Consider the following 21,396-nt stretch of genomic DNA (forward strand, 5'->3'; position numbering starts at 1 on the left):
CAACCATCGATAACGAAACAGGGGGGTGACGGTTTGGTGAAAGAAGATGGTTTTTTAGAATGTTTTGGTCCAGAAGACATATTACGAGTTGATCCTCGTAGAGAGAATTGTTTACGATCGCTGAAGTTCTGAGTGTTATTTCAAGTGTTGACAATGGACACGAATTTTAACTTAAGATAGGACGTTTGGCCGAAATTGCCTAATTATATTAACACGGGGGAGATGCAAGTTGGGTAATTAAGAAAAGACATAAAAGTTAATGGGTCACGAAGTCTTTGATTAACGATCAAAATTTTACGACCTTTTTTGCGCGTAAACAAAGTTACGAGGATAATATATTGAAATTCCTAGATAAAGCGAGAAAGGAGTATATGGGTTGGGCTAAAACTAGACGCAAAAAACTGTAAAAACAGGGATGTACTGGGCGTAGATCGCCGAAAAGAAAGGACCGGAAATCGAAAAGAAACCCGAAAAGTAGTTTAACTCATGATGGAAGGGGTTTCGACGACTCGGGTAGTGGACAGCGTTGGGTTACGAAAGATTACCAGAAGATATGCGGCGGATATCACGAAAAGAGTCAAAACAGGTAGGCGAAATTATAAAAACGTGTCGAATCAAATTTTGGAACGAATGCCTACGTATGTCATCACCGAGAGGAAGGTATATGTGTCCTGGGATCACCCACGGATCGTGTAGACACCAATCAAATGCTAGAAGGCAGCACACAAGGAAGGATACTGTATGCGCAAGCGCTGGACATAATGGGTGAAAACTTCCGGTAGTTGGGATAATTTATCGATTGTATTATCGATATCAATAGCGAATTTCTCGGAAAGATTTCAAAAACAACGATATAGAAATGAGCTACACCTAGTCTATAGGCCGGAAATCAACCAATATTACAGACACAACACGTGTACGAGGAAAAATAATCAAATAATTTTGCGCAATAATCTACATCGCCGAAAATCATGTACGAGAGGGCGCCCGAAAGTCAGGTCACCGAGTACGCGCCTGTACCCGTCTCGGCAGAGGGTAGGTGTCTACCTCAACTCGGCAGGCGTTAACCAAAAACCCTGAAACGGGGTGATGCAATTCTAAACTTAACGGGAAGTGAAACCTCGGATTGATAAAGGCGAAAGTCGCACAAATTTTAAGTCGATTTATTCGAAAAAACATTATTAAATAGCGTTGTTTGGAGGAAATCGGGGCTTTTTTTCGTTTTAACTTGGTTGGAGTCGGTCTTCGAGAACTTAACGTCGCGACAGTTTGGAGTGCTATCTTTAAACTAAACTGATAGAGTTTTAAATGTAGTGAAGTTGTGGGTTTTGAAAATCAAGGTATTTTCATGAAGTTAGAGTGCTTTTAATATTAATTGAAATAATTGAAGTGTTTTAAAATTTAATTAGATTCAACCAAAAAAAAAGGGTAGACTCATAATTAGCCAATACTAAATTCACGGGTTGGAGTCTCTAGGTTTGGACTAATATAGAACGATGAAACTCAACTGCAGTAATGTTTAATAATAACGCGTGTGCCATTAGAGGAGGAAAAAAATAGAGAACCATAATAATTATCAAATGACCTGACGAAAACGGCTAAGACAAAGTTCTAAATTTATTGTGAAATTGAAGAGACAGTGTTTTTCTTGCGAGCACGGGAAGGATTTTAACGGTTTACACGATATAAGAATTGAGTGAAAAAATCGAAGTGAACGTGGCAGATAATATATGAAAGGTTCTAGGGAGGGGAAGGGGGTTTTGGGTAGATCTCGGCAAATACTTAGATACTCTAAAATAGTCGATAGGGAGAGATATCTAGACTAGGTACAGTGGAGGCCAACAAATACCTATGCATGTCAACTATCAACTTACGGTTAGGGAGGAAGAGATATTCTATTGAAAGAAATGATCCGCTTAAACATTCCGAAATCTAGTATTCGGTAATTTATGTGCTATCTACGGGGCGGCGTATGAAAATAGAAATTTTAGCTAGAAAAATTAGATACAATATGGTTATAGTTTCTACTGGCGAGTAGACGGGTGACATAGAGAATCGATTTCGAATTTAATACGAACCTTTAACGGCTTAGGGGCTTCTACTCATACCTACAGTTCCTGGACGCGGATTAATGTACATGTCGTCGATATCCCGACTGGACTGGTAATATTACGATTTTGGGTGAGTGAACTTGCATGAATATATATTTCCAGAACGTTAAGATTGCGACGAAGATGGGGCTGCAACTGATAAAATAGTATCACATTTAGAACTGTTTGCTTGCTTCTAACAGCTGTGTTTAGCACGAGGCCAATGACCCACTTATTTGTAAGCAGTTAGTGGCGACACACGACCCAAAAGGAAAAAAGGGGACCCCATAAATCACTCGACGTCCGTGCCTGACGACAAAAGTCGTACATTCTACCGAGTTGGCAGCCGCGCAGAGGCACCTCGAATCAACATGGAAGCGACTAGCTGCAACCAACTCATGCTCAAAACAAATAAAAAAATAAAATTAATAATATTTGTATAACCTTATATGTTCACTAACAAATTCCTAAATACCTTTGGCCTCGGCTTAGAACTCACCGTTGGAGTATGTTGTCCGTAAGCTGTCTTGGGAAAGCACACAACTTCCTCGGCTCAGAAGATTTTCTACTTTCCTCATCACGCGATTTCGGGGCGTCAACGTTGTATGGAGAATCACGAAGAGTTCGGGAGGTCATCCCTTTTCGCGGGACTGGGTCGGATGAGAGGACACGAGAGGCAGTATGAAAATTAATGTCAAGTTGGAATGTTTGGGCCTTGGTTCGCTGCGAAGGCGTTTAATTGAACGGGCTCCAAGTCTTTCAAAATCGCGTGGAGGGGACGTCGGCGTGATGAACGAGGGTTCAAAAATCGGAGGACGAACACATACTAAAGCGGGGTTTACCCGGAGGTTGATGCAACTCGACTGGAAAACCCTCGAGATCCTTTGCAGCAACCTTCGTGAGGTGGATAGTAGGCCTGGCGGCTAGTGGACGTTGAAAGCCTCACCAGAACAAACCTATTTGAAACATGCACGCGTTTAGCATCATGACAAGGGACGCAATAAAAAATTCCCCTTTTACAGTCAGTAAAGTAGTCCGTTGGAGGAAGCGGGGCGGGGTGATTTGGGATATTCCAACAGGTGCATTATCTCTCCCTCTGACGTGAGCGGTCCGGAGGTGTCAAGGCGACTATAAGAAGAAGTTAGACCAGACCTCGGGGAAAGCCAGACACGTATTGGTTCTTGGGGTTTTGCATTTGGAAGAATAGCGACCATTTCATTTGGGGCAGTGAGGTGCCGACCCAGTTTGCAAAAAAAAACCTTTTTTTCTCGTCATTTAATCCGTTCCCATCTCCTTTTCTCTCGTTTCCACTTCCATCCGCAACACCCAAAGTTTACTAACCACAGCTAAATCCATTTATCTAGTTTCAGTACATCGTTACAGAGGTCGACGAGAGAGTCCCAGTACTTATGCGGAAACAACACACTATTCAACGAAGGGTTTAATAGCCCGTACACAAGAGGGGGGGGGGGGTACGGTTCTATGTCACAATCTAGAATTTATAAACACGGGGACATTAGGTAAGGGCGGGGATACAAGGAAATTGTAAAGATATGATATAAGCTGTTAGGTCGATTAGTAATAGGGTCCAGTATTCGAAAGTTAGGTGAGACACGTACTCGTTCCTTGTAGAACTCGCTGAGGGTCGATGGACGTTTTCCCCACGCTTTGGCTAAAAAGAACCGGGAGTTACCACAGAAAGGAGACATTAAATACCTACCACCCCATAGCGGGGGGGCTTCGAATTAACAAATCACACAACGTGAAGTTAAGGGATTTATTGTAGATCAACCCCAAAGCGTAGGCCTTATTTTACTGTGTGCGATACCACAGGGGCGGGGAATATTCAGAGTTAGCTAGGCCCAGCACGATATCGTTTTGCAAAAGCGAAACTGAACGCTGGAGAGAAGGAGGTATAAAAACCTCATTCAAGCGAGTTAGGACAATTAGGAGGTCGAGTCAACACATTTGGTGCCTTGAGAACCAGGAGCCGAGAGTTTTACAAGTTGGGGTGGCTTCATTGACCTTATAAGCGATAGAGGTACGAGTATGGTGTCTCAAAAAAAAAAAAAACATGTCAGGAGCGAATAGAAAAAAAATAGGTCGAAACGAATGTGGGTCAGTTGTAAAATAGTCTAGACAGGTGAACAAAAATTAAGCTGGACGCACTGTTAGACTCTAGTGTCATTTATGATTTAATTACTTACGATGGAGACGGCGAGGCGCCGGACAATAGTGCAAAAAAAAAAAGGTTACCTACTCTTACGTATCTACAGCCGGTGGTAGATTTATCGCTCTGAACACGGCAGGGATGTCGGTCGGCTGTTTGTTGGGACTCGTGTGGCGCCGTTTTGGGTAAAGTCGCCTCAGGCGCGCCGTACAAATGAATAAAGAGAATTAATACACAATACGGTAGTTAGTAATGAATAATATAAATTGAGTACTTTCACGAGACTAATAATAAAAGGGAAAGGTTACACAGTTAAATGGAAAAAAAAAACGTAAGCTGATGTTAATCAACATTTCATGAGGAAAAAAAAGAGAAAATAAATAAATAGACAAGTTAATTACGGAATCTTTATTTGAGTGGAGGTTTGTATTAGTTGATATTGCGAAATGTACGCCAACCTTCGATAAGGAAAAAATATACAAATCGGTTAAATGATCATAATTTGAGAAGGGCTCGCATTTAGATGGTGAAACGTAAAGCATCTGACTAGTATTTTGTAGACCGCTTGGAAAAAAAATAATATGAAATGAATATTATTCAAACATTTTAAATGCCTTACGAAAGTGGGTAAAAACCGTACTAATATCGGTTTGTCGTTTCGAAGAGACCTATCGATGGTCACTTGAAAATTATTGCAAGCTAAAAGGAACTAATAGACCTTTTCATGATTTACAACGGTCGGGTCATAAATCTTAGAAAGAAAAAAATATCCACCGAGCATTTGCGAGACGATTTGTAGTACATAAAAACGGTTTGTTATCTTTGGATAGCGTGATATTAAGGGGAAACCTAACCGGTGAACATTTTGAAGGAAACAGCTTCGAAAATACAAGCTTTCATACAAAAGGGATCCGTCTATCCTCTTAATATAGAGTTAAACTTCGCAATGGGTGGTGATAACAGATAACAGATATTGTATGAGCTTTTGTACGACGTAGTTTGGAAACGTTATGCGTGCAGACATCGGTAGTCTCGGAATGTGTATATTACAAAATGGTCGGTAGATAACGGTTTTTCGATACCTAGCAAGCAATATAAAGAGGGAGAAAGTGTGAGATGGTAATAATAATAATAAGGTAAACCGAAGACTAGTGAGATTTGACTTGGTTACGAATCGGGACAGCCGGGATAGTGAGAGAGGGGAGATAATAATTATTTTGTTATGTTTTCGTAAAGGTTTAAATTAAACGTAGTGAGTACAAGCAGGGATACAATACGTTTGCGTACCACGACGAGTTCATTGAACCTACAGTGAACATTACCGGTGATTACTATCAAATACTTAAGTTCGTTACGTAACGGATGTTTTTCGGTGAAATAAATGCAGTGTTCTTGTGAAGTGAATAGTTACAACCATTGGATATAATCTAACTTAATATTTGAATAAAGTGAAAACAGTGATATTGTGAGAAAAACTACAGCGTGAAATAGTGACTAAATTCTGTGAATAAGAATAAATAAATCCGTTTCAATTAGTTCAACAAGTAAACAAAACACGTTCGGTACAATACGAATATTAAAACAAAAGATAGGTAGTCTCGCAAAGCTACTACTTGGATGACTTAGTCATATATTTGTGCGGAAATGTCGATGAACATCTAGGACACGTAAGTGCAGTTTTAGGGAGGTTGCGTGTCCAATTCAATAAACCAGATTTAATCCAATTCAAGTTTTATCAAGGCTTATTGATAACCGGCCACACATACGGATTATTATTTATTAAAGAAAACGAAAAAAATTATAGTCACGCGAGAATTCAAAAAAAAACAGAAAAAAAAACCACATGCAAAATAGCTACGCGTTTTAAATAGATTCATGTTGCGTGCATACCATCATGGAAAAAAAAACATACAACCGAGACTTCAGTCAGGTACCCATAGAACTTTGCTTCGACCCTTTGGGGGTGCAACAAAAACTTAGCCATAAATGTGTAGTTAAGAGGAAACACGTCTACTGACGAAGCGCCTAGAATATAAAGCAAAGTTACGAGTTTTGTGACAAATGAAACCGTGTTTCGTCTTAATGAAATCACGAGTGGTAGGAGGCGGCAGATTTATGAATGGCATTGTGCCTTACGTTTTGTTTAAAGGCATTTGAGTTAAGACACGTACAGGGGCGAACTTCGTGGGAAGCAGATAAGCCAAAAATTAACGGAAGATTGGAAAGAAAAAAAAAGGAAAAGACCCATTCTAGAATTTATTTTGCATTTAGGGAAAATAGGAACATCTCCTCTTAGGGAGGTAAGGGGTACGCAACCTTTGGAGTACGAAAAAAAAAAATTTGAAAAAGGAAGAAAAATGAGTCAATCTAAACCTATTGTTAGTAATGATTTCACCAAATAAACACCAAAACGTGTTTATCCGCTATAATCCTTACTAAAGGGAGGCTGTAATGGACCTGTTTGGGGTAAAGGAACGTAAAGAATTTTTTTTTTCATAAATTAAAATACGTTCAGAGAATAGGGAGAAACGAACAGACTATGGACATCTCTGGGACATACTAGAAGCTTTATTATAGAAACCTACGTCGGTAATAGGTGTTAACCACGTAATAATTGAAAAGAGGCGTGATGGAGCTCAACGAATCAGATCATTCCCAAAATCAATTAAATAATTTTTCGCCAATCACGGAGACTAAGGGCGGTCTAAAGACACGAAACACTCTAGGTTGATTTACTGTTGAGCTAACCTTGGGATCCGGTCTCACGATGCGTGTAAGGGCACTTGGAGAACGACGATAAATTTGCATTCTAAGGTAGAAACGAAGCGATACCCAACCATCGATAACGAAACAGGGGGGTGACGGTTTGGTGAAAGAAGATGGTTTTTTAGAATGTTTTGGTCCAGAAGACATATTACGAGTTGATCCTCGTAGAGAGAATTGTTTACGATCGCTGAAGTTCTGAGTGTTATTTCAAGTGTTGACAATGGACACGAATTTTAACTTAAGATAGGACGTTTGGCCGAAATTGCCTAATTATATTAACACGGGGGAGATGCAAGTTGGGTAATTAAGAAAAGACATAAAAGTTAATGGGTCACGAAGTCTTTGATTAACGATCAAAATTTTACGACCTTTTTTGCGCGTAAACAAAGTTACGAGGATAATATATTGAAATTCCTAGATAAAGCGAGAAAGGAGTATATGGGTTGGGCTAAAACTAGACGCAAAAAACTGTAAAAACAGGGATGTACTGGGCGTAGATCGCCGAAAAGAAAGGACCGGAAATCGAAAAGAAACCCGAAAAGTAGTTTAACTCATGATGGAAGGGGTTTCGACGACTCGGGTAGTGGACAGCGTTGGGTTACGAAAGATTACCAGAAGATATGCGGCGGATATCACGAAAAGAGTCAAAACAGGTAGGCGAAATTATAAAAACGTGTCGAATCAAATTTTGGAACGAATGCCTACGTATGTCATCACCGAGAGGAAGGTATATGTGTCCTGGGATCACCCACGGATCGTGTAGACACCAATCAAATGCTAGAAGGCAGCACACAAGGAAGGATACTGTATGCGCAAGCGCTGGACATAATGGGTGAAAACTTCCGGTAGTTGGGATAATTTATCGATTGTATTATCGATATCAATAGCGAATTTCTCGGAAAGATTTCAAAAACAACGATATAGAAATGAGCTACACCTAGTCTATAGGCCGGAAATCAACCAATATTACAGACACAACACGTGTACGAGGAAAAATAATCAAATAATTTTGCGCAATAATCTACATCGCCGAAAATCATGTACGAGAGGGCGCCCGAAAGTCAGGTCACCGAGTACGCGCCTGTACCCGTCTCGGCAGAGGGTAGGTGTCTACCTCAACTCGGCAGGCGTTAACCAAAAACCCTGAAACGGGGTGATGCAATTCTAAACTTAACGGGAAGTGAAACCTCGGATTGATAAAGGCGAAAGTCGCACAAATTTTAAGTCGATTTATTCGAAAAAACATTATTAAATAGCGTTGTTTGGAGGAAATCGGGGCTTTTTTTCGTTTTAACTTGGTTGGAGTCGGTCTTCGAGAACTTAACGTCGCGACAGTTTGGAGTGCTATCTTTAAACTAAACTGATAGAGTTTTAAATGTAGTGAAGTTGTGGGTTTTGAAAATCAAGGTATTTTCATGAAGTTAGAGTGCTTTTAATATTAATTGAAATAATTGAAGTGTTTTAAAATTTAATTAGATTCAACCAAAAAAAAAGGGTAGACTCATAATTAGCCAATACTAAATTCACGGGTTGGAGTCTCTAGGTTTGGACTAATATAGAACGATGAAACTCAACTGCAGTAATGTTTAATAATAACGCGTGTGCCATTAGAGGAGGAAAAAAATAGAGAACCATAATAATTATCAAATGACCTGACGAAAACGGCTAAGACAAAGTTCTAAATTTATTGTGAAATTGAAGAGACAGTGTTTTTCTTGCGAGCACGGGAAGGATTTTAACGGTTTACACGATATAAGAATTGAGTGAAAAAATCGAAGTGAACGTGGCAGATAATATATGAAAGGTTCTAGGGAGGGGAAGGGGGTTTTGGGTAGATCTCGGCAAATACTTAGATACTCTAAAATAGTCGATAGGGAGAGATATCTAGACTAGGTACAGTGGAGGCCAACAAATACCTATGCATGTCAACTATCAACTTACGGTTAGGGAGGAAGAGATATTCTATTGAAAGAAATGATCCGCTTAAACATTCCGAAATCTAGTATTCGGTAATTTATGTGCTATCTACGGGGCGGCGTATGAAAATAGAAATTTTAGCTAGAAAAATTAGATACAATATGGTTATAGTTTCTACTGGCGAGTAGACGGGTGACATAGAGAATCGATTTCGAATTTAATACGAACCTTTAACGGCTTAGGGGCTTCTACTCATACCTACAGTTCCTGGACGCGGATTAATGTACATGTCGTCGATATCCCGACTGGACTGGTAATATTACGATTTTGGGTGAGTGAACTTGCATGAATATATATTTCCAGAACGTTAAGATTGCGACGAAGATGGGGCTGCAACTGATAAAATAGTATCACATTTAGAACTGTTTGCTTGCTTCTAACAGCTGTGTTTAGCACGAGGCCAATGACCCACTTATTTGTAAGCAGTTAGTGGCGACACACGACCCAAAAGGAAAAAAGGGGACCCCATAAATCACTCGACGTCCGTGCCTGACGACAAAAGTCGTACATTCTACCGAGTTGGCAGCCGCGCAGAGGCACCTCGAATCAACATGGAAGCGACTAGCTGCAACCAACTCATGCTCAAAACAAATAAAAAAATAAAATTAATAATATTTGTATAACCTTATATGTTCACTAACAAATTCCTAAATACCTTTGGCCTCGGCTTAGAACTCACCGTTGGAGTATGTTGTCCGTAAGCTGTCTTGGGAAAGCACACAACTTCCTCGGCTCAGAAGATTTTCTACTTTCCTCATCACGCGATTTCGGGGCGTCAACGTTGTATGGAGAATCACGAAGAGTTCGGGAGGTCATCCCTTTTCGCGGGACTGGGTCGGATGAGAGGACACGAGAGGCAGTATGAAAATTAATGTCAAGTTGGAATGTTTGGGCCTTGGTTCGCTGCGAAGGCGTTTAATTGAACGGGCTCCAAGTCTTTCAAAATCGCGTGGAGGGGACGTCGGCGTGATGAACGAGGGTTCAAAAATCGGAGGACGAACACATACTAAAGCGGGGTTTACCCGGAGGTTGATGCAACTCGACTGGAAAACCCTCGAGATCCTTTGCAGCAACCTTCGTGAGGTGGATAGTAGGCCTGGCGGCTAGTGGACGTTGAAAGCCTCACCAGAACAAACCTATTTGAAACATGCACGCGTTTAGCATCATGACAAGGGACGCAATAAAAAATTCCCCTTTTACAGTCAGTAAAGTAGTCCGTTGGAGGAAGCGGGGCGGGGTGATTTGGGATATTCCAACAGGTGCATTATCTCTCCCTCTGACGTGAGCGGTCCGGAGGTGTCAAGGCGACTATAAGAAGAAGTTAGACCAGACCTCGGGGAAAGCCAGACACGTATTGGTTCTTGGGGTTTTGCATTTGGAAGAATAGCGACCATTTCATTTGGGGCAGTGAGGTGCCGACCCAGTTTGCAAAAAAAAACCTTTTTTTCTCGTCATTTAATCCGTTCCCATCTCCTTTTCTCTCGTTTCCACTTCCATCCGCAACACCCAAAGTTTACTAACCACAGCTAAATCCATTTATCTAGTTTCAGTACATCGTTACAGAGGTCGACGAGAGAGTCCCAGTACTTATGCGGAAACAACACACTATTCAACGAAGGGTTTAATAGCCCGTACACAAGAGGGGGGGGGGGGTACGGTTCTATGTCACAATCTAGAATTTATAAACACGGGGACATTAGGTAAGGGCGGGGATACAAGGAAATTGTAAAGATATGATATAAGCTGTTAGGTCGATTAGTAATAGGGTCCAGTATTCGAAAGTTAGGTGAGACACGTACTCGTTCCTTGTAGAACTCGCTGAGGGTCGATGGACGTTTTCCCCACGCTTTGGCTAAAAAGAACCGGGAGTTACCACAGAAAGGAGACATTAAATACCTACCACCCCATAGCGGGGGGGCTTCGAATTAACAAATCACACAACGTGAAGTTAAGGGATTTATTGTAGATCAACCCCAAAGCGTAGGCCTTATTTTACTGTGTGCGATACCACAGGGGCGGGGAATATTCAGAGTTAGCTAGGCCCAGCACGATATCGTTTTGCAAAAGCGAAACTGAACGCTGGAGAGAAGGAGGTATAAAAACCTCATTCAAGCGAGTTAGGACAATTAGGAGGTCGAGTCAACACAGTATGAATAGTAACTATACACGGTACATAATTATTATACACAACTGAATGACTCAGTGACAATATTTTGTATTATTTAGTGATAAATTGCTAATGTCCATTGACTCGGTATAATTATTTCCCCACATTACTTGCAGAGAGGAATACATGTGGTAGTTAGTCCCAGAATTTGCGCACTAACATTACGTAGAGGAATCCGAAAACTTAGCAATACTAAGCTATCAAATGCGTTATTTAGAATTTTATGTAGAAATACCAATTGAGTTAAAATCCTTCTGCCTGACAATGTAAGCATTTTCATTTTCTTGTAATTCAAAGAAATTGCTGGAATACTCAGGTAAGTTTTCACGGCCAAAAGCATTTTTGTTGTTTGTTTTTGGGGTGTTATGCCGTGTTGCGCTAACTCCTTCTTTAGCCGACGTTTCGGACAGCGTTGCAGTGTCCATCATCAGGGCAGATCCGGTAGATCACATCTTCGGATCTACTGACAATGGATCTACGGATGATGGACAATGTATCGTTGTCCAAAAAGTTGGCTAAAGAAGGAGTTAGCGCAACACGGCATAACACCTCAAAAACAAATAACAAAAGTACTTTTGGCCGTGAAAATCTTGAATCTTATTCTGATTTTTCAGTTTCACATTTTTCCCTTGCGAGTTGTTAATATTATCCTCAATGATAAAACATTAATATCGGTTAGATGCCAACGGACAAATATTTCTCGTTCCTAGCCAGGTATTTTGCATTCAATCCCCTACTGACTTAGATCTTCATCATTAAACAAGCAGCAAGCACCATTTATTCACAATACTAAATTTCAATTCAGCAAAGTGTTGGTAACGAGTTTTTTGGCTACGTTATTAAAGTTAAGTTGATAGTGTAGTAAAATATTTCAATATTGCAGGCGAAGAGAAAGAAAAAGTTTGACACATGTTTGGTTACTCAGATCTGGTAACGAAATTCGGATAACAAAAAGTTCAAGCGACGCACAGTGGGAGAAACACTGGCTCTAGGACTTATTAAGTGCATTATGTTAAAATACACCGAATTCATACTGTTAGTTATCCAATATCTGTAACTAGCAACATTCTATTCACAGAAAAGCAATTAATTAGTGCACTGGTTAATTATTGAGAGCCCGTCAACTATAAGTAAGTAGATATTATCAGGTTTGATAACGCTCTCAATCGCGATTTTTACATCTTGTTTAAAGCATCAGCACTAAGTGATAAACAAAAAAATCTTCATGTTGAAGGTACGTTTTAATAATTTTAAAACCTACCCTAAAATATGTTTGTTCTTAAGTATTCCGGAATATTTTTGTCTTAAATACGTCGGATTTTTAGGCTTTTGATTGTTAAAATTATTGAAAGTGTGGAAATAAATATCTAGTAGTATCCAGTATACAGCAGTTTTGCAAAACTTTACCCGTAATTATGTGAAAAGTGGACAATATGTACAATATTCGGCCATAAAAAAATGTTGTGCAAAATTAATAGTGGTTAGTAGCGGACATAATTTTTCCTGGCCAAAACTAAAGTGTATGAGATCCAAATTAATTAAATAATATCGTTGTAGAAAGCAATCACTTTGTGGTTTGACATATTTAATAAAATAAAATACTTTTTTGTTTTAAAACCACGATATTTATTAATTTAAGAACCGACCGGTTTCGCTTTACTTAAGCATCATCAGGGTACAAATTAATACTAAACAAGAAGTACATAATGTGTGTATATATATAACAAAATATAGAGGGAGACAACATGATACAAATATAAGCAACACAAAGACGGTCATAAAATACATTAACATAAGTGCACAAGTAATGGAAAAACCGCTAGATAATTATGTAGACTAATGGGTTATATCAATAAATCGGGAGAAACAAAGCATCTTATAAACTCTTTTCATAATAAGATTAAATTCACATTAGAAATAGGCATAAATTCAACTTTAAATTTTTTAGACCTTACCTTATCGATCGTTAATAACAGAATTAATTTTAACATTTTTCGTAAACCCTCCTATACTGACGTTGTCATACACAGCACCTCCAATCACCCTATTTCACATAAGCACTCCGCATTCCATTCAATGGTCCATCGTTTAGTCACAATTCCAATGTCCGATAGTAATTTTGATAATGAACTAAAACTAATTAAAAACATAGCAGTAAATAATGGCTATGAATCAAATTTTATAGATTTAATCTTAAATAAAAAGCTAAAACAAATAGCCATTAATCGCTTCCTCTTTGCTAGTCCTTGTCCTCAAATCAATGATAATAATATTAATTATCAATGGCGGCGAATTTTATTTATTAATCACTTTTCTACCTTAAGTGTAAAAAACCTTCCTTCTGAAGTCAAACCGGCCTTTTATACTAATAACAATATAGGTAAATTTCTAATTAATTCTAAAGATAAGGACGATAAATTAAGTCATTCGGGGATTTATAAATTAAATTGCAATAATTGTTCGGCTTTCTATATCGGTAAGACATCACGTAATGTTAATATTAGGATAAAGGAGCATCTTCGTTGCCTCAATAATAACGGGTTTTCCGAATTCGCAAATCATTTGATCGATAAAGATCATACATTCTGTCATAGCACCGGTGCTAACATCTTACATAAAAACGGGCATGGTAACAGACTAAACAACTTAGAGGCACTAGAAATTAAAAAAGCCGTAAAAACCAAAAGTCGGATACTTAATAATCAATTAGACATATCAAGTAGTCCAATATTAGGTCTGTTTCCAATAAACCCATAAAAAAATCCCAGTTCTCCTTACCTCCTTACCACCATGCCAGTTGATGTTTTGTTTCTCCCGATTTATTGATATAACCCATTAGTCTACATAATTATCTAGCGGTTTTTCCATTACTTGTGCACTTATGTTAATGTATTTTATGACCGTCTTTGTGTTGCTTATATTTGTATCATGTTGTCTCCCTCTATATTTTGTTATATATATACACACATTATGTACTTCTTGTTTAGTATTAATTTGTACCCTGATGATGCTTAAGTAAAGCGAAACCGGTCGGTTCTTAAATTAATAAATATCGTGGTTTTAAAACAAAAAAGTATTTTATTTTATTAAATAATATCGAATTCCAATTTCATATTATTTCCTAGAATCAGTTTTTTCCCACTGTGCGACGTTCCAATTTGCACTGTTGAAACTAGATCACTAACTTACAAGAGATATTCTGAGAGAATTTCAATTATCAATTTCAGGGCCAGTTTTGTACATGAAAATTTCATGATGTCGTGTATATAAATGATATATTATATCTTCATTTATTGAGATTGAACTGTAAAATGACACATCATTTTCCTTAATCCTTTGTCCGCAAGGCCATCGAAGTATTTATAATGCGTAGTTGTCGAGATATTGATCGCTTTTCTAATTTTTACTACAAAGCCAACCAATTTTTCGGCTTCATAATATCCCTGGATGAATGATGACACCAGCCAACAGGCGGAGACTTATCGTTGCACGAGAAAAAAAAATCCCTTTCCTCTGCAGCACAATATTAAATAGACGTAGTTTGACACGTGATAATGAAAGAGTCTACCAATTGGCGATTTTAGTTTGTTCGAAAGTTTTTCACAGGCTTACTTTAATAAATTTATTTAGAAATATTTTTTTAATTAATTGATATCTTTTTTATATATGTGAGTCCCAACTGCTCTATGACTATGGCATACCCAGTTGGAATATGTTGTGAGGATAAAGGTAGTGGAGAGATAATAAAAGGGAAGCAGATGGGAAAGAGGAAGGTGGGGGAGTAATCGGCTATTCATATCTGATCACCAAACACGGCTAAAGCCATTCAAGCAACGTTTCAATTCTGAAGAATGGTGGTCTTACACCAGGGCGATGCTGAAAGCGTCTTCCACTCTGGAACATGCCGCAAGTATACTATACATTATTTTAAACGAATAAATTGTAAAATAAATAAAATAAAATTTACTTGACCTTCTGTTTGCTAGTCGAGAGCCTTAACCCTTGACCACTGAGGCCGACTGACCTATCTCTATGGGGAATACACAATACTATTGACATATTTTAACAATTTATGGAATAATAACAACATTTCTAGTTCAAGAGAAAAATAAGACATTGAAAATATAATACGTAAGTAAAATGTCAAATTTAAGAAAAGTTCTTTCATAATTACGTTAAATTAATGGTATTGGTTTTAGGTTTTCATACTACAAGAGTATTTATAATTATTTTCGTCGATCATAAAACGAGACAAAAACATTGTTAATAAGGTAGGAAAATGATATTAATACATTTATTGGAAAACTTGATCGATAAAAATCTGCTCTCCTTAAATACTGATCAATTATTACAAACAAGTGTTTTCTATATGATATGTCCAATTTTCTAAAATTAAATATGCCTTGGTATATATACTATATAAAGATTAAAATTTTAAATGGAAAACACATATTTGCGAGCTTGTAAAACAAATCAGAAAATATAGGTATGTACATATTATAAACTGTGAGTACTTCTATTGGGTGATTGAGTATCAAAAACCTTTTTTGATGTGTATAGTGAACATATTGTCCAAGAGATTGGAAAAACTGAAAATGAAAAATTTCATTTTTTTGACTTATACTCTCCCACTCGAGCGATTGGTGTCATATACACACATTAACCATAGTATTTAATTAATACCATTCCTAAAAAAATAAATATGAAAACATATGAAACTGCTTACTGCGGTTTAAAGACGGTGAATTCACATTCAGATTTCACTGTTTATTCAAAAATCGCTCTAGTGGTTAATTGCCAGTAAAAATGTGCGGTGAAAAAATGAAGACAATGTTGGTAGTATGTCCCGGCAAGACAAAAGTCCTGGGTTTGAGTCCTAGATGTGACCGTATCCTTTTCTGATTTTTCTGTTTCAGATTTTCGTTTAGAAATCGCTAATTTTGTCTTCAATAATTAATTATCTATTATTGTATGTAAATCTATATTTTCACCCGATTTATATTCCTAAACTAAGTGCTCTGCTTACGTTTTTATTTATTTTTACAAAAATCGGTGTAAAGGAGTCAAAAAATATATTAAAGAAGATAGTTCAAATTCTAAATCATTTGAAAAATCAACTTTTATTGAGGCCCACATTCCATCAACGGACGGAGCACATTTTTTAAGGCTTCACTCAACGGCTCCTTTTGTTGTCTGGTGATAAATCTTAGTGCGAGATACACCGTGACAGGCCAAGGGCGGGGGCGGGAGCGGGGGCGGGTAGGGCGAGCGGGAAGGGCTGGGAATTCATTAAGCTTCCATTCAAAGGGGGAGGGCGTTAATTGCCCTCAAATTAATGGGATTTCAGCACCTGAAACCCGGCAGACGATAGAAATAAATAATGATCTTCATCTAGAAAATTAAATTTGATCATTACCTATTGGAAAACGTCAATACATATAATACTAGCTGACATATTGCGGCGTTGCTCGGGGATTTATAAATGTCTTCTATCTAATATCACGAAATCTGATAGTATTATTGTCCCAGCGTCTGGACGGTGTAGGCCCTCTGATTGGTCAAATTTAAATTGTCTGTTTCGGGTAACTTGAATATTAAGACACAATTCCATACTAAAATAGGATCGCCTCATAATAATACGAGATTTCTTCATAAGCATCGTTTCTGCTCATATAATTTTTGGATAATATCGAAGAAAATATGTTTTAGAAAGTTCATAATCCATTGGATTAATTACATTACAATGAAAATTCTCCACAGTTACGTGATTATGTTTGACGTTTATAAAAATTCACGCGTTTCTTCAAGATGGCCGACAGAGCGCACCTCTGGCGGTTTAAAAACGAACCAAATGCCTGGCGCGAATATTTAAATATGCAGCTAACAATACTTGACTACTTACGCTTATCACTTTGTAATGGCATTTATCATTATTTTTTATATTTTTTTTTCTTATTAATTATATCTGATTTTATATTGGCATGTTTTCTAATTTCTAAAATTGCAAAATTATTTATTTGCGATGCTTTATATCCTGAGTGAAGTATTTTAAGACCTGAATTTTTATCGAAAGTGTGATCATTATTTAAAAGATTATTTGCAAACTCAGATTCACTATTTCCATTTATAGCCCTGCGATATTCTTTAGTTCTGACTTCAAAGTTTCTATTGGTTCTACCTTTGTAAAAGAAATTACAATCATCTCAATTGAGTTTTTAAACTCCTGTTTTTTTTGTTTGAATTTTGCTATCATTATTATTAAGAATATATTTCTTCATTGTTATTAGTGTAAACCGCCAGTTGAATGGTACCAGGATTGTTTATATATATATAATTTTAGAAGTATCGTTATCCACAAACAGAATTCTACGCCATTGTTTATTTCTATCTTCAGAAAGACCGTTTGAAGAGAATGTGTTTAATTTTTTTATTTAGTATTTCAACTATCAATTTATTAGAATAACCGTTATTAAATGCTATTTGTCTTATGAATATATTGTTTTATGGTTATATGCTATTTGTTTTTTTCAGGTCTTAAAATACTTCACTATAAATAATTTTGAAATTTTAGAAATGAGGAAACATATTAATATAAAAGCAGATATAATTAACAAGAATTTTTTTATAAACTCTCTTTTAAATATTTTCCCACTCAACTGGTCTTTCCCGTCTAACGATATTGTAATTCCTAATTATTATACACCCAGCCTACTCTTACTCCTCCCCCCTCCTTCCACTTCTTCTTTCCCAATTGCAATCTATATTTAATTTTTGACTTCGGTGTATACACAATAAAATGTAAACATTATATTTATTTATTTATTGGACAATTTGCATAGCGCCGCTTTTGTGAGATATCACCTCAGGGGCGCTATATTGTAATAATCTACCTTTATATATAGATTTTTACTCTCCTGATAAAGGTGTATATATAATCTAGCTTTAAACTTTATTAGATACAGTAACAGTTGTAGGTAAAGAATTACCACCAGTTGGAGTAAAATTAACACCTTTTAATTAAACCGACTGCTAATGTCATCGCACAATTACCCTCCTTTTATTCATAAACACGGGTACAATTACTCAATATGTAATAATCTATTATTTAAGTCAACTTTGTTAAAACTATCTTTAATTGTGACAAACTAAACGATATTGATTCAACTTATAGACATTGACGGTTGTAACACATATTTAAGCACTGCAAGTCTCCTATGAGCTAATTATATTAGGTACGATAACAGTTAATATCAGTTGTAGACATGTAGTCAATAATAGTGTTTCATTTGAAATAATCCATCACAAATACGTAAAATTTCATTTATTCAAACAACTGTCATTCTTATTATGCGTAAATTTAGAATGTTATTATTAATTAACTCCTTCCTGTTCCGTGTTTTAACAATATATATACTCGCCCTCTCTCCGTGAATGTTCTAATATCTATCTATTAAATGTAACTGTTGTTAATATCACTTAAAATGGGCGAAGCCCAAGCAAGAGCCGCCCGCAGGGCCTAGCAGAAAAAAAACCGCGGAGCCGGTTTTTAACTGCTAGTCCATATTATTATTGTTAAAAAAAACGACATAATTTCGACTCGATATCTCTTTCCAGTGCAGAGCTAATACGTCAAGTATTTTTCGAGCGTTCCCAACTTATTTTACCATTTAAACCACTCTCTAAACACTCCTGGCACTAATAAGAATAGACTTTGAAATTTTCAGCAAAATTGGATAAATAGAATAAAAACGCGTACAAGACAAACGAAGAATCATGAATTTTTATTTATATAGATTATGGAAAAATTTTATTGTTGAAGCTCATTTGCAAACGAATAATGATGAGCAAATAATTTATGCATAGTGTAGAATTAAGTTTGTCATCTTTGAATCGAACATAAAATTATAGGATGAAGATCTGCTACATAACCTGAATACAATTAAAAAATACAATAATAAAGACCATACTGAAATTACCCATTAGAACACCTTCGATTGAAATTTTCAGAAGAATCGACGTATCAAATGTACAACAAATATATGCCAAAAATATTCTATTGAAACTAATAAAAAATTAGAAATCCTCTGATAGACAGCGTATCCATCTAAAAGGATCGAATAAAAATGACATAAAAAACATTCCAAGTTTAAAGGAATAGAAAAGTATAATGAATCAAGAAAAAAATCTGGCTTAAAGAGTCAGAAATGTGAGTCACATGAAAGAATCTTACTAAAAAAACCACATAAAAGCACTAAAAACGAAACAAAAAATGCACCTTATTAAAAGTAATTAAATCATTTTATTCCGCCTAAGCACAGGACCCCTAGTGAGGATGACTTAGAAATATCATTGATATACTTAAGCACACCATCGTATGTTGTATGTTCACATGTTTTAAAAATAAAACGATCTAACAGTAGGATTAGCACCAAAAGCAATGGAATTAAAAAAAAAAACTGAAAATATGAATACCGTACCAGTGTCTCTCAACTGCTTGGTGGCACTGGGACTATAGCATCCCAGTTAGGGGTGGGTATGTCGCGAGACTGGAGGGAATGGGTGAGGGGAAAAAGAATGTGTGATTTAATTAATTTCATTTTGAGTAATACATTTTTCTTACAATTGTAATTGTAATTGCAATATGTTAATACCTGAAGTTAAGGAATGAAAACAAAAAATAAATCATTTCAAGAATATTATGGTTTATTCCTAAATAAATTTATTAGAGGCTGTTATTTTGTATCTATTTGATAAATGAAAAAAAAATCTCAGAAATAAAACCACAAAATATGCGTATTCAATAAACCCAGACAAGATGGCATTATTCGATACATCGTATAACTTCATCAATCAAAATTTGTTGAGGCAACAAAGAAAATCGGCTTCACGGAACAAGAAATCAACTCCCCAAAGTAAACTTACAAAAAAAAACAGATTGACAACTCAAAAGACATCGACGATAATTGTGATTGGAGTCCGTAGTCCGTTGGCTTCAAATAAGGCTGCTCTGGAAATTGCTAAGGGGTTTGTACAAGCGTCATTTAGCGAGAGAAGCCTTCAGATCAATAGAGCCTCATTGAAAGCGGAAGGACAAAGATACGAACGGAAAAAAAGGATTTTTCCACAACGCGGACTACGCCTTAATGATACCGTTCTGTAGTTCTGTCAGTTGCAGGCTGTTTTTTATTGCTAGGATATTTTTATTTGGAATGTTTTAGTATTGATTTTAGGAGACTTTGGTGATTTGAAAATATAAATAGATGCTTATGATATATTGGAATAATTTGATAACCTTTCTATTATAAGTCTTAAGGGTAGCGTGAATATTAGAGGGGGTTTTATTAGAAGCAATATTTAAAATAAGTAAATCGTTTGGTACCACATTATATGTTTCTATAGGCAGAAAATGTATAGAATTAAAACTTTTATTTTAGAAAATTAACGTGCTTTCAATCAATTAGTTAAAAAATTATTTCTATTACCTAACTTACTCATCCGTAGTCAAACAAGTTTTATTTGAAATAGGGACCGACCGAAGTTTCTGTTTTGGTTTCGGCCAATAAACGAGTTTTGGCCGCGGTTTCGATTTCAGATTTAGCTCAACCAAAATCTGCGTTCGTAATCTGCCATGTAATTTTCCATGTAATCTGCCATATGTAAGTATGTTTATTCCTTACTCTTCCATAGGTATATATCAACATAAAAGCAGTTATACACACACAAACACATCATAATGCAGGACATCATATACTAATGTTACTGAAGGCCGTCTCTGTTTCGTGTTGACAAACGGCCGCTTCCTCGTGATTAAGGTTTTCTATGGTTTCTCTTAATACAACAGGCGAATGCGGAGTAATTCCTAAGAATAGGCCAAAGCTGACTCCTTCCTATTCCCAACATAACACAAACATAAATGTATGTAATACATGGCCCGATGATGTAAAAACATCTATCTTTAGTAGTGTTTTTTAGGAAACAATTTTTTCCCTACCGAGAAAATACAAGGTATTTAAGTTTTTAATAGCCAGGTAACATTTAAAACACCTATGTGAGGTAAAAATTGTGAGGTGCATATGACGCCGTTCTATTTGTACGAAGAACATTAACTTTAAATTCAGTTAATTTAAATGATAATGAAAAATAAAAATCTAGAAAATGAAAAAAAATCATCGCGTGTGTTTGCCTGTAGACTTAAATTATTTTAAAATAAGCTATCGTTATAAAAG

General features: G+C 36.6%; 1 protein-coding gene across 1 annotated transcript in view; it reads left to right on the top strand.

Annotated features, from left to right (window-relative positions):
- Lrt (Leucine-rich tendon-specific protein) overlaps positions 1-21,396 on the top strand; it is a 311,734-nt gene that overhangs the window by 251,953 nt on the left and 38,385 nt on the right. The window lies entirely within an intron of this gene.

This window comes from Hesperophylax consimilis, chromosome 24 (assembly GCF_061612785.1).
Source record: "Hesperophylax consimilis isolate HC1 chromosome 24, BYU_Hcon_1.0, whole genome shotgun sequence".
Lineage (NCBI taxonomy): Eukaryota > Metazoa > Arthropoda > Insecta > Trichoptera > Limnephilidae > Hesperophylax > Hesperophylax consimilis.